Raw genomic sequence first — 13,481 nt, 5'->3', positions numbered from 1 at the left:
TACTGGAGTGGTTTGCCATTTCCTTCTCTAGCTAATTTTATAGATGAAGAAACTGAGTCAAGCAGGGTTAAGTGACTTGCTCAGGGTCACACAGCAAGTAAGTGTCTGAGGACAGATTTGAAATCAAGAAGATGAGTAGTCATAACTCCAGGCCCAGCACTCTATCCACTGTACCACCCAGCTAAACATAGATAATATTAATGTGATTCTCTAAGTTAAGCTATGACCTACTGAGATCCTTATATATGATGTAATGGCCCCATTTCTATTTGAGTTTAACATCTAGCTAAAACTAACAGTTCTATGCAGATGAGTCACAAATGTATTTCTCCAGCCCTAACATCTCTCCTAAAGTACACTCATATTTCTAATATGATTACTCATTATCTCCACCTTTATATTTTCCTAGTACCTTATGTTCAACATAGTCAAATTTATTGTAACTCCCCCCAAAGCTTACTCTTCATTCTGTCAATGTACCACCACTTTCCTAATTGTTCTTGCCCCAGACTTGTGTCAACTTAAGAATTTTTCTCACTTCTTATGTCTAATCATGTTAAATATATTGAACCTATATCCAAAATACACCTCTTGTCAATTTATTCCGATTCCCTCTGCTTTAATATGTTTTATCTAGGCTATTACTGCAATAGGGCTCATAACCATCTTTGCTTCTAATACCACCCCACTCCAGTCAGTCATTCAGCAAATATTAGGTCTCTACTATGTGTCAAAAACTGTGCTCAGTGCTGGAGATCAAAAGATAGAAATGAAACACTCTCTTCTCTCTAGGAGCTAACATTCCACCAGGAAAGATGTAGAAATATGAGTATATTCAGAATATATGCAACAGAGCATATATACAAGATATACATATAATATATACAATAGGGCTATCTTCTGGGGGTATCAGGAAAGTCTTCATGGAGAAGGTGGCATGTGAGTTTAATTTTGAAGGAAACTAGACATTCTGAGGTTGAAGTGCATTCAAGGCATGAAAGCTTGCTTGTGCAAAATCATGGAGAAAGAAGATAGAGAGTATTTTGTCGCCATTGGAAGACCTGGATTCTAATTAAGGGGGCACTAGGACAGTGAGAATCATAACATGGTAGCAAAAAGAACTATTATTTTATGTGGTTATAAGCTTATTTTTTCATTAATGGGAGAGATCCAATAAAGACTCTGGGAAATAGCAACCTACTATCTTCTAGCCTAATTCATTGGATCAGAAGAGAGGCTTACAAAACCCTCTTTTTTGGCAGGGGGGCAGACCACTCTGGGTATACTACTGGAAACCTAAATCCTTGTGTTCATCCTGTCTTTCCATTTAAAGTTTCATGTCAATTCCCTACCTGCTACAGGTCATGTTGGAGTAGCTGTAATGAGGACAATTTGTATGGACCAAATTTGCATGTAGAGTAGTAATGTTCAATAAGCCTGGCCACATAGTTGGAGTCAGATGTGAAAGGTTTTAAATGCCAGCCAAAGGAGTTTATATTTGGTCTGAGGTAAGAAGGATCAACTTGAGTTTATTGAATCAGGGAGTAACATGGTTAGACCTGGACTTCAAGATTATCCCTTTGGAGGCAGTGTAGAGGATGAATTGAAGAGGGAAGAGACTTGAGGCTAGGAAACCAAGTAGAATGCAATGCATTGCAAAAGTGCAAGTGAGAAAGGATGAGGGTCTTACCTAGGGTGGTAGTTGTACAAGTGGAAAGAAATGAACTCATGTGAGAGACATTATGGAGGTAGAATTGATAATACTTGGAAACTGATTTGGACATTAGTTGAGAAGGATGGAGATGAAATTTATTCTGAAGTTGTGAACCTGGTGGACTGGAAGGACAGTGGTGTCTTCCAAATAACTCTCAGAGACTTAAGAACTCTAATAAATGCAACAACCAACAACAATTCTGGGAGGGGGGAAGGGAGTCAATAATGAAACAAACTGCCAACCTTTTGACAGAAAGGTCATGGACTTAAGATGTATGAGACCTGTATCTTCAGACATGGCCAATGTGAGATTTTGTTTAGCTTCACTATGTATATTTGCTACAAGGGACTCATTTTCTTTTTCCCCAGAGGAGAGAGAGAAGTTGAGGAGAGGAAATAAATGTGTTGTTTTTTTTAATGTGGAGGTGCCCTCAACAGAAATAATTCAGTCCAGAAGAGGTGTCAACATGGGAAGAGGAGAAATAAGGTTCTGTTTTTTGATATGGTGAATTTGAGATTTGTATGAGATAACCAGTTTGAAACGTCCAGGAGTTGATGATGTGGTAATATAGGTCAGGAGATAGGTTGTCATGATGTAGGTGATGAATGAGCAAAGGGAATAGAGAATAAGGAATTCAACACGTTAGAGGAGAACAAAAAAAAGTCACAAAAATTTAGGAGATTATTCCAGAGGAGAAAGTAGTCCTTTAATTAAAGATCCCCCTAGATGCTGGTGCCTTCCCTCTGTTTATTAGCATTGTAAAGAAAAACAACTTTGAAAGACTTAAGAACTTTAATTAATCACTCAATAAGCTTTTATTAAGTGGCAGACATTGTGCTAAGCAAAAGAGAGTTCCTGGTCTCTAGGAGCTCTTAAGTTAAAGGGGGAGAGAATTCAGTTAACATTATGCAAACATGATATACACTGAACTAATTGGAGATAATCAATAAAGGGAAGGCACTAGCTTAGTACAGTGCCTGGCACATAGACACTTGTTGTTTGTCCTTCATTCCCAAAGAGGACCATAACATGGGAAAGATTATGTCATGATTTACAAGTGAATTGGATTTAAACAAGGCTGGGCTGTGCAAAGTCACCAACCTCACTCTTTCCTCCCTCCTGAGCCATCTGGGTCCAGTGGCAAGATACAGATGACGGCAACTGGAGATGGCCCTGGAAGCAGTGGGAGATCTTGGTCTTTTTAAGCTAAGACTCAGGACTCAGTTTGTCTGAGGCCATGCTCACTCACTGATTAAGGTTAGGTAAGAAATGAGGCAAAAAATGACCTGTTTTACCTAGTTTAAAAAAATCAATTTGGAAAGAGAAGACTCTCAGGGTTTCTGGTCAAAACAGAAAAACAATGACCAAAGTAGGCTTGGACTTATTATTTAGTCCATGAGAGTCAGAGTGATTTAGGTTTACGGAATGGTCCTTAAAAAAGAAATCTTAGCCTTGTAAACCCTAAAATATCTTGCAAGGATTCAGCAATCAAAATTTATATTTTATAATATATTATTAATATATTTACATACATATAAATATATTTATAATATATTATTATACTCCTTTGGCAGAGTACCCACAGGTATAATTCTCTATGTGGACAGAGGGAAAGGAGGGAGAGGAAGGAAGGGAGGGAGGGAAGGAGGAAGGGAAGAATGAAGGAGGGAGCTTGTGTTGCTCAATTGAAACTGGTCAGTTGGATCCCCAGTGGGATAGCTACTACTGCTACTGATTGGTTGTTGTTTGTCCTTCATTGTTGAAGAGGATCGTGACATTGGGAAAGTGATGTAATGACTTGTAAGTGAATTGGATTTAAGTTAGGCAGGGCTGTGCAAAATCACCAGCCTCATTCTCTCTTCCTGAGTTATCTGGCACTTAATAAATAAATAGACACTTAATAAATGCTAGTTGACTGACTGGTCAACAGGATAAAATTACTGGTACTGGACTAGTCTACCTTTTACACAATCTGGTTGTATTGGTGTTGTACTAAAAACACTTTAATGTCTTCTTGTCTACCAAATAAAGCCTGAGCTTTTAAATCTAATTTATAAAATACCTTAATCTGAAATCACTGTACCATTCTAGCCTCATTGCCCACTATTTCCCTGTATATATTCTGCTTTTCAGCTCAACTAGATTCCTTGAAACCACCCAAACATAAACATTGTTCTCATGCTGGAATGGTACAAAGAAAAGAGTCAAACATGATGTGATCTGTACTGTAGAAGGGAGTGTCATATGCCATATCAATGGAAGCATTGAAGGAGTCACTGATTAAAACATACTGCCCACAAGACTAAGGGTAGTACCTTTGCTTTTTTCCATAATTAATTTGTCTAACTGCAGTTACCCATCTTTCAATATATATTGCTGGTTACAAGATGGACCAAATGAGGGATTATGTATGAGTCAGGGCAAATCTATCATCACTATTTGAAAAGTCATTCAGCTTAAATGGCCTCCTTCCTACTAATGTGTCAGTTTTATCATCTTCATTTTTAAAGGGCAGTGCATCTGTTATTTTTTTTTCTTAGCTCAAAGAATAGTCACACACTTGTTATTTAATGCATTGTCTGTTGCAAATGCCAAAAAGAAGGGCTCAAAGAGAATCACTATTACAAAGTTCTGATTCTCCACCCCACAGCTGTCCAAATGTTTGGCTCTAGTCCCTTCTTCATATTGCAGGAAACAATGTGACCACTTGTACTAGGCTGGCAGTGGCCTTTGGTTAACTAAATATTGTATAGAGTTCCCTTGATTTTCTCTCATACTCCAGCTATTGATTACAGAAAGATGTTATAATTTCTATTTTATTTGGATTTGGAGGGACAACTTTATGTTATATAAATGTAATATAAACATTAATGTAAACATTTATTTTGTGGTCTCCTTTTTGGGAAACAAACAAAAGAAATAACCCATTTTTGCTACAGAGAATCTGTAATTTGGATATTGAGAGGCAGTACAGTAATATTAATATGCTGTACAGAAAGGCAAAAGAACTTCAATCTATTCCTGTGTATTCCTTGAAGCTTCATTCCGGGATGGGGCAATATCAAAGAATCTGATGACTCAGATCCAGGGAGCTATAACATGCTTATAGTTGTAGGACTATACTTTACATGTGTGTCTGAAATCATCACTTCCTGTGTCTGTGGGGAAAATGGTTGGAAGGGAGGGGCCAGTTTTTGTGGAAGAGTCTGTAAAAAAATCTGTAGTTGAACTGAGAAGGATATATCTATGCTCCCACTGCCATCTCATTTTTCCAAGTCAGTTCCCAGCACATGTTCCCTTATATTTTCTATTTTTTTCCCTGTTTATATGGAATGACCTTTGCCAAAGATGCTCAATTAACATATTTAATGTTATTGTTTCAAGATTAATAGTTGTTTGTAGGCCTAAATATGATGCTAAACACAGCCCTTCTATAATTCTACAAACCCAAGTATCTTTCCTCAAGATAGGATGAGAAGGTTCAGGTGATGAATAGCTACTTTGAAGTAATACCTTAGTATTTTTAGAAGAACTTTCTCTAAGATGAAGTTGTTTTACCACTTAAAAACTATAGAAGTTATGGACTCCTAGTAGGGAAATACTTTTAGTCGTCATTAGTTAAAAGAAGTAGAATTAAATACCTAGAAGAATAATGCTTCAGTGGCGAGTTGATTTGAAATTGCTTCCCTTTTCAAAAGTTAAAGATACTACCAACTCTCAAAAGAGAAAGAAGGTACAATAGTCCTTGTAGACCAGTAGTATAAAATGAAACTCTAGGCCCTTGGTACTAAAAAGTGAATGTCAGCACAGTTTACCCAAACTTTTCTTTAATGTTTCTTACAGTGTTAAAGAAATGAACCCAGAGTCCTGTAGGAATAGTGATACAGGTAGCTTATCATGGATAATGGTTCTTAACTGACACGATCTTGATAATTCTGTGATAAGCCTTTTAACATACTAATGTTGTGCATTGTTATCAGGTGAGAATGGCAATAACTAGTATTGTGCCAATAACTAGTATTTCCCCAAACTTTCATTTGCTTCAATTTATCCAAGTGTATACCTAGGTATAAGTAACTAACTTATATGTTTTAACCATGCATGTTAAACTTAAATCAAATAAGTTTGTATAAAATCATCCCAATTCTTAAAGCAGATTCTCAGATATTAGAAAGCAGTTGTTTTATAACTATTCTCAGGCAACCATCTTAGTCAGTAACTTTTAGGTAGGTACTTGTTGAAAGATCAATATGGTACTTCATTCCTGTTTAAGTAATGTATTCCATAACAAAATATAAATTAGAAATGAAAGGACACAGAAAGAGATGATTAATTGATAGAGTATATATCCTAATCAAAGTAGGCATCCTCAGGAACAATATAAGAATGTTGTTTTATCCATAGTACAAACTTTATTTTCAACTAAAGATAAACTTTTGAAGTTAGTGAGAATATACATTGATAGGTACCATTAAAAGATTGTTGAGGCAGCATTTGGAGGTAGGACTAGAGTACAAATCTATGTATGATTGGGCCAAGTATTTTATCATAACTCCTGAATGTTCTTTAGTAGAATTTCATTAATTTTAATATGTCTCCCTAATTCACTAATTTTCTTTGTTCCAGGTCCTGCCAATGATAAATAATTGAGAGAGGGCATAACTATTTTAACTAAAATAGAATTCATGAAAAGGATCTTTTATTCTCTGTTCATTAGTTTTCAAGTTGCTATAGTGAAGAGAATGACAACACTGTTGTGGGGAGATGAATACATATAGAAGAATTAATTATGTGTTATATTAAAAATAGATTTTATGCTAATAAAGAATTGACTAAATGGTAGAAGTAGTCAATAGACAGTTCCAGACCTTATACTAAGGCACTAAAATGATCCTGTATGTTAGATATTTAAGAAGCAGTATCTCTTTCAATGAAAGACAGTGTGGCATAATGGTGATATCACTAGCCTTGATGTCAGAAGACCCTACAAGTTAAGTCTCCACCACTACCTAGGTTGGGAATTTGAGCAAGTTATGACCCTCTACTGAATCTCAGTTTCTTCATCTACAAAATGGTAATAATAACATTATTACCTAACCGATAGGATGATTATGAAGCTCAAATGAGATAATGTATCTAAAGCACTTTGTAAACCTTAAGACAATTATCTAAAGTCATCAAAAAGTCTAAATCTAAATCTTAATAACAATATCATGTAGTGCTAGCGCTTATTATGTAGTGCAAACCACTTAATTGATAATCAATCATTTATTAAGTACCTATTATCAACCAGGAACTGTGCTAAGCACTAGGGAGAAGAAAAAAGGGGCAAAAAATGGTTCCTATCCTCAAGGAACTTACAATCTAACCAGAGAGACAATATGCAAACACATCTATACAAAGCAAGCTATTTAGAAGATAAGTAGGAAATAATTTAGAGAGGTAAGACACTAACATTAAGAATTAATATTATTTCATCTTATCTTTTGTTGTAAAAATCTTTTTTTTTATTCGTTGAACTGCTTCTGTCAGTTTTCTGCTCCAAAATCTGCAATGGTTATTTATTGTTGATTAAGTAAAGTTCTTACCTGTTTACCTGGCAATCTACTCTTTGGGGCCACCCTGCTATTTCATCCTTATTTCATATTTCTCCCTTCCAGTCACCCTAGGCTCTAGCCAAACTGTATAATTCTCTCTTTTCCTCAAAAATATACTTTGTTTTCCTACTTCCTTACTTTGCTCACTACACCTGCAATACACTCACCTCTTTGCCTATTGAACTTCTATAAAGCCCAGCTCAAATGCTGCTTCCTTCATAAAATCTTCTATGATCCCATCAACACCTTTCTGCCTCTGATTTCACATAGCACTTTTATGTGCCTCTCTAATTTACTATAACTTATTATTGTATATTATGTATTTCTGCATATGCCTTCTCCCTCCTGAACTGTAAATTCTCTAAGTCTTTGTCTTATCTAAACTTCAAATTAAGCCCAGAGCCTAGCCTTAAAGGCACTTAATAAATGTTTGTTGGATTCAATGAAAAATTCTTTGAAATACATGAACATGGGAGGTAAATAAATGAATGAACAGCACTGCCATGGAAATGCTATTATTAATCCCATTTTATAGATGAAGAAAATGAAGCAAAAAGAGGTTAAGTTTCTTATCCATGGTCACATAGCTAGTAAGTGTCTGAGTATGGATTTGAATTACATCTTCCTAATAACTCCAGGTTCAACGCTCTATCCACTGTGCCATCCAACTGCCTAGAAGTCAGTTGTTAATGTTATTAAATAAGAATTCATATTAAGATGTTATATAATATACTGTATTTCATGACATAATATGTATGGAAACAGAAATGGCAATATAAATGTTATCAACAATGTTGTAATACTAGAACTGTAACATATAGGAAGATGACCCATTGATCCAATTTCTTCATTTCAGAGCCATAGCATTTTGTTGTTGTTGAGGGAATTGGGTTTAAGTGACTTGCTCAGGGTCACATAGCTAGTTAGTGTCTGAAACTGGATTTGTACCTAAGGTCATCCTGATTCCAGGACCAAGAGCCATAACATTTTGATAAGACTTTTTAAAATCAAGGGGGAGACCTATGAACTGTCAGACTTTTACTTTGGGCTCTGTAGGGGCAGAACATCATGTGCTATAGTGCCAGAAAAGAGAGATAACTCTCTCTTCTCTTTCCTACACAAGAGAGGAGATAGTTTCTCATTGCCATTATCTCACAAAAACCTTCATTCTGTGATGGTATAGAAATGTACAAATTATGGATAAGAGACTTATATTGATTATATCAGCCAACCTGTTGCTTTTTTTCCCAAATGCTTTATTAACTTCTTATTTACATCATTCATTTCTGCCAGATTTTGAGTTACAAATTTTCTCCCCGTTTTTCCCCTACCCCCCCCCAAAATAGCAGTCCCACAGGATATCCCTTCCTCCAGTCTGCTCTCTCCCATATTTTCTCCCATACCCCTTTCGACTTTTCCAGGGTGCTTTTTTTTTTTAACAAGAAAAGAGCTAAGTAGTCAATAAAGTTGATACCTATTCTAAACAGACAGAGACAGTTTAGTGTGTTGGAGAATGCTGGATTTGGAATACTGTATCTTGGGTCAAAATTGTCATTTAATAGTTTTGTGTCTCAACCTCTCTATGCCTCAATTTTTCTCAAATGTAAGATGAGAAAGGTGGTGTGATATGACTTTTGAGAATACTTCCAGCTTTAAATCCATGATCCTATGATCCTAAAGTAGAATATATTAATATTTATAAAGTACTTAGTACAATTCCTGCTTCTTTGTAGGCACTATATAAATGCTAACTATTACCATCATCATCAGTTAGGTATAAAGGTAGAACTGAGTTCTTCTATTGCATAATTATTTATGGTACCTCAAAGTACACATTGAAAAGGGTACACAGATCAAACCTATTATGATAAATAATGTTATAATAGGTACAATGGTGTAGTAGATAGAGAGCTGACCTTCAGGAAGACCTAGATTCAAGTCCTGCTTCTGGCTAATACTGGCTAATACTGAGAGCTAATAATGTGACCTTCAACAATAAGACACTTGACCTTTCCATGCTGTAGGCCAAAGTTGTCAGACTTGTGGTCGATGAGCTACAAATTGTCTCTGACACTTTTGTAGAACCAGATTAGGATGTAATTGGGAAATATCTAACAAAATAAATAAAAATACAATGAAACATAGTATTAGTTATGTTAAATTCTCTTAAATAGTTTTCTAAGTCAATATGCAACTCTAGGGATTTGTTTCTATTTGAGTTTGATGCTCCTGTTCTAGGCAACTCTCTATGACTCTTTAAGTTACTGTTAAAGTGTTGATCTTTATAGATAGGAGTTTCTTCCTAAGGGAATTCTCTTTGCTAATTAAATCACAGATCCAGGCCCTATCCCTCCCCCTATGCCAACTATTATGATAAAAATATTCATATAACAGGAATTCTATTCAATTTAACAAGTCTTTATTAAGCACTGACTATGTGCCCGATACTGTGCTAGGGATGAAAAAAAAAACCCCGAAATTAAATAGTTTCTGCCCTCAAGAAACTTGTATTCTTCATCAAAAAAGATTTCTAAGTCCTAGTTGTCCTTTTTTCAAGGATTTTCAACTGAATTCAACAAACATTTATGGCACTAGGTTCTAGGTTTAATACAAAAGTTTAGATAAGACAAAGACTTAGAGAATTTACAGTTCAGGAGGGGGATGACATGTATAGAAACATAAAAATACAGTAACAGGTTATAGTGAATTAGAGAGGCACATACAAGTGCTATGTAAAATCAGAGGCAAAGTGTTAATAAGGGGGAGATCATAGAAGATTTCCCAAAGGAAGTAGCATTTGAGCTGAGCTTTATAAAAGGTCAGTAGGCAAAGAGATGAGAGCATTCCTGGCATACTGAGAAAAGTACAAAAGTGGGAAGACAGTGTATTTTTGAGGAATTGAGCTGTATAGTTTGACTGGAGCTTAGGGTGACTAGAAGGGAGAACTATAAAATAAGGATGAAACAGCAATATGGCCCAAAAAAGCAAATTGCCTTGAGTGCCAGAGAAAGTGGTTAGAACTTTACTTAGTAAATAACCACTGCAGATGTTGGAACAGAGAAATGAAAGGACCAGATTGATATATAAAAAAGATTATTCCAGCAGTGTTATAAAAGATGGATTGCAGAGAAGAGAGACTAGGAACAAGAGACACAAATGTGTGAGCCTGGAGAGTGAAGGAGATTATCAAAGGAAGATAATATAGAAAAAGAAAAGAAGGCCAAAGACGAGGTCATGTGCAATGCCTATCTTCAGAGTTCATAAAGAGGACAAAAACAGAGGTAGAGAAGTTAGAGAGGTAGGAGGACCAGGAAAGTATCATATCTTGGAAGTATAGGGAGAAGAAAGTATCTCATATTAGGGGTGGGTGGTAATTAACACCAGATATTGAAGAAAGAGGCCCAAGAAGGATGTGGACAGAAAAAGAAAAAATGTTGGATTTGGCAATTAGGTCACCAGTGGCAGCTTTTGTATGATGGTAGGGTCAGAAGCAAGACTGTAATAAATTAAGAGTTGGTGAGGTAGTAGAGGCATTAGCTTTAGAAACCCTTTTTAGGAAGTTTGACCATGCAGGGAAGGAAAGAGAAGGATAGTAGCTTAATATAGGATTTTTTATTTTTTGCTTTTCTTTGGAGGGCAATTGGGGTTAAATGACTTGCCCAAAGTCATAGGGCTAGTGTGTCGGGTGTCTGAGGTCGAATTTGAACTTGGGTCTTCCTGATTTCAGGGCTGGTACTCTATTCACTGCGCCACCTAGCTGCCCCTGAATATAGGATTTTTGAAAGTGGAATCTAAGAATTATCCTTACCTGTTTATATGACTCTCATGAGTTCCTTGTGTTTCCTCCTATTATTCCTATGGGATGATATAAAAACTGTCCCATATCTAATATATATTGTCAGCACAGGAGCTAAGGGCCCTTTTACTCATATTTGTAGAAATATAGACATATGAATGTTCTAATATTCCCAACAGCATATCCTGGGTGAGAGCATGAGCCAAAGAATGATATATGAGAAACCCCTCAGATTGAACCTAGTCTATAGGAATTCAGCTGTTCTAGGACATGGGTTACATGGGTATCAGATAAATTTGGTAAGATTTCCATTGCAATCTTAAATTCTGTTAATTCTTAGCTATCATAATTTACTATTTCTGTAGCATGGTCATTTCATTATCTTAAAAAAACAAATTAGAGGGATCATTGGAGATGAAGTATGAGAGAATTGGGAAATGTCAACTATCCCAAATTAATTGTTTTCTAAAAATTTGCTTTTTAAAAATTAAGTGTTTGGAACTTAGAAATAATTTCTTATGGAAACAATGTGTTAAATCTTGGTTAAATTCCCAGGCCAGCTAACAAAAGCCTATTTAATCCATAACATAGTTGGACTATAATTCTAATATTAGCATGAATTTCTCAATTCCAGAAGTGAATTTCCCAGCTCAAACTACACAAAAAAATATAAATTGTCTATACTATACTTAGTTGTCATCACGAGGGCACTCAGTGGAGAGGGTACCAGGAACTGGGGAGAATGAGGAAATAGGGATAAGGAGGAACAAAGAGAGAAAGATGAGATATAAAAGTCTAGAGGAATAACATTTAGAACTTGAAGGAGCTTAGAAGTAATTTTGTTTTACATCGTTATTTTACAGAAAAGGAAACTGAAGCAACTTGCTCAAGGCTGTCCAGCTAGTAGGCACCTTAATCAGAAGTCAAACCCAGGTCCTCTGAATCCAACTCAAGTGTTCTTTTCATTGCAGTTTAGGATTTTATATTTTTTATAAGTAAGGACTTTTGGTAATAAAGGTTTTGCAGACTGGTAAAAATTTTAATGGATTGTTGCCAGTCCAGAGACCTGGGACAATGCCCTAAGCTTTTCCTGTTTTTCACAGATTGTTCCTTTTCCTCTGCATCTGATCCCACAGGTTCACAAAACACTACAGGTTGTTTCACAATAGTTTCCATCAAACAAGGGTTTCAGCATAGCAATATGGGTGCTGGTTACTGACAACTACTTGGTTGTTTATCATGGCATGTGTGAAATTATGTCAACAATTTGAGTTTTTATTCTGGCTCCTTAGACCACTTCAGTCATCTCTCTAACTTATTCCATTTCATATGCTGCTCAGTTTCTCATCATTGCAGCTGGTGGAATAGAAGCATAAGATTTTTAAGTGGAAGGGATCTTTAACATGATTTTTTTGAGTAAGGCTAAGACAAGGAATAGACCACCTAGATTTTATCCTTCCTAACATGCTTCTTTTCTTCCTTGAGTTACCTGTAAAGTTGTCTTGCTTTGGCCACAGTCCCAGGGGTAGATTGTAGAGGCTATTAGGGGTCCTAGTTTATTTGGATTTAAATATTCCAATTAATCTGTGATCTCATTGATAGGGATCTAGGACCAAGACTACAGATTGTAATCCATCTGTGTTAGACTAGCCCATGTGACTTATTTGTTTTCTCTTCTGTGTTTTTACCACAGAGTGCAAGTTTTCCATTCGGTGTGCTTCAGGTCTTAACAGTGGCTAATCATGGGTATTACACATGATTAATTATTCATAGGTCAATAGGATAAATGAACTGAAGGTTCACAAGGTTTTACAGCAACTGATACAAAGAACCTACTCAATCTCCTCTCCTTCCTCTCACTATATTCCACTCCACAACTATGTGCATTTGTAATCTGCCTGCCTTCTTTCCCCCTTTGTCATATTATGTCTGTGCTTATCTGTGTCTTCTCTTGCCTTTTCCCTTCCTCACCCTTACTTTTCCCTTCCCTTCTTTTTTATTTGCTCTTTGTCCCCCATCCTTTGTCTTTTCCTCTTTAACTAGAAATAATAGTGAATTTCAATATATACTTATACTATAACTTTATGCAATTGTGTTTCATGTTCCTATCCCATAATTTTAAAAACAAGTACATTTTTTTTTCTTTAAAGAGGAAGCAATATAAGCAAACTTTTTAAAAAAACTTAGGATCATATATTTAGAGGTCATTTAATCCAAACACCGTCATTTGCCAGAGGGTTAAGTACACTGCCTAGGTCCTACAGATAAGTGGAAGAGCTGGAATTTCAATCCATGTTATTTGACTACAAAATTGATGCCTTTTGAACTGAATTACACTATTTCACATAACCCTGTAATTCAATGACCTTTCAGA

The 13,481-nt window shown here is 35.9% G+C and overlaps 1 protein-coding gene across 3 annotated transcripts in view; it reads left to right on the top strand.

Moving 5' to 3' along the window:
• Window positions 1-13,481, top strand: part of CCDC148 (coiled-coil domain containing 148) — a 288,487-nt gene that overhangs the window by 43,109 nt on the left and 231,897 nt on the right. The gene's annotated exons all lie outside the window — the stretch shown is intronic.

This window comes from Petaurus breviceps, unplaced genomic scaffold, assembly GCF_028583685.1.
Source record: "Petaurus breviceps papuanus isolate PSGF00001 unplaced genomic scaffold, PetGlider_PUasm1.0 91133, whole genome shotgun sequence".
Taxonomy (NCBI): domain Eukaryota; kingdom Metazoa; phylum Chordata; class Mammalia; order Diprotodontia; family Petauridae; genus Petaurus; species Petaurus breviceps.
This window is presented reverse-complemented; position numbering and strand designations above follow the sequence as displayed.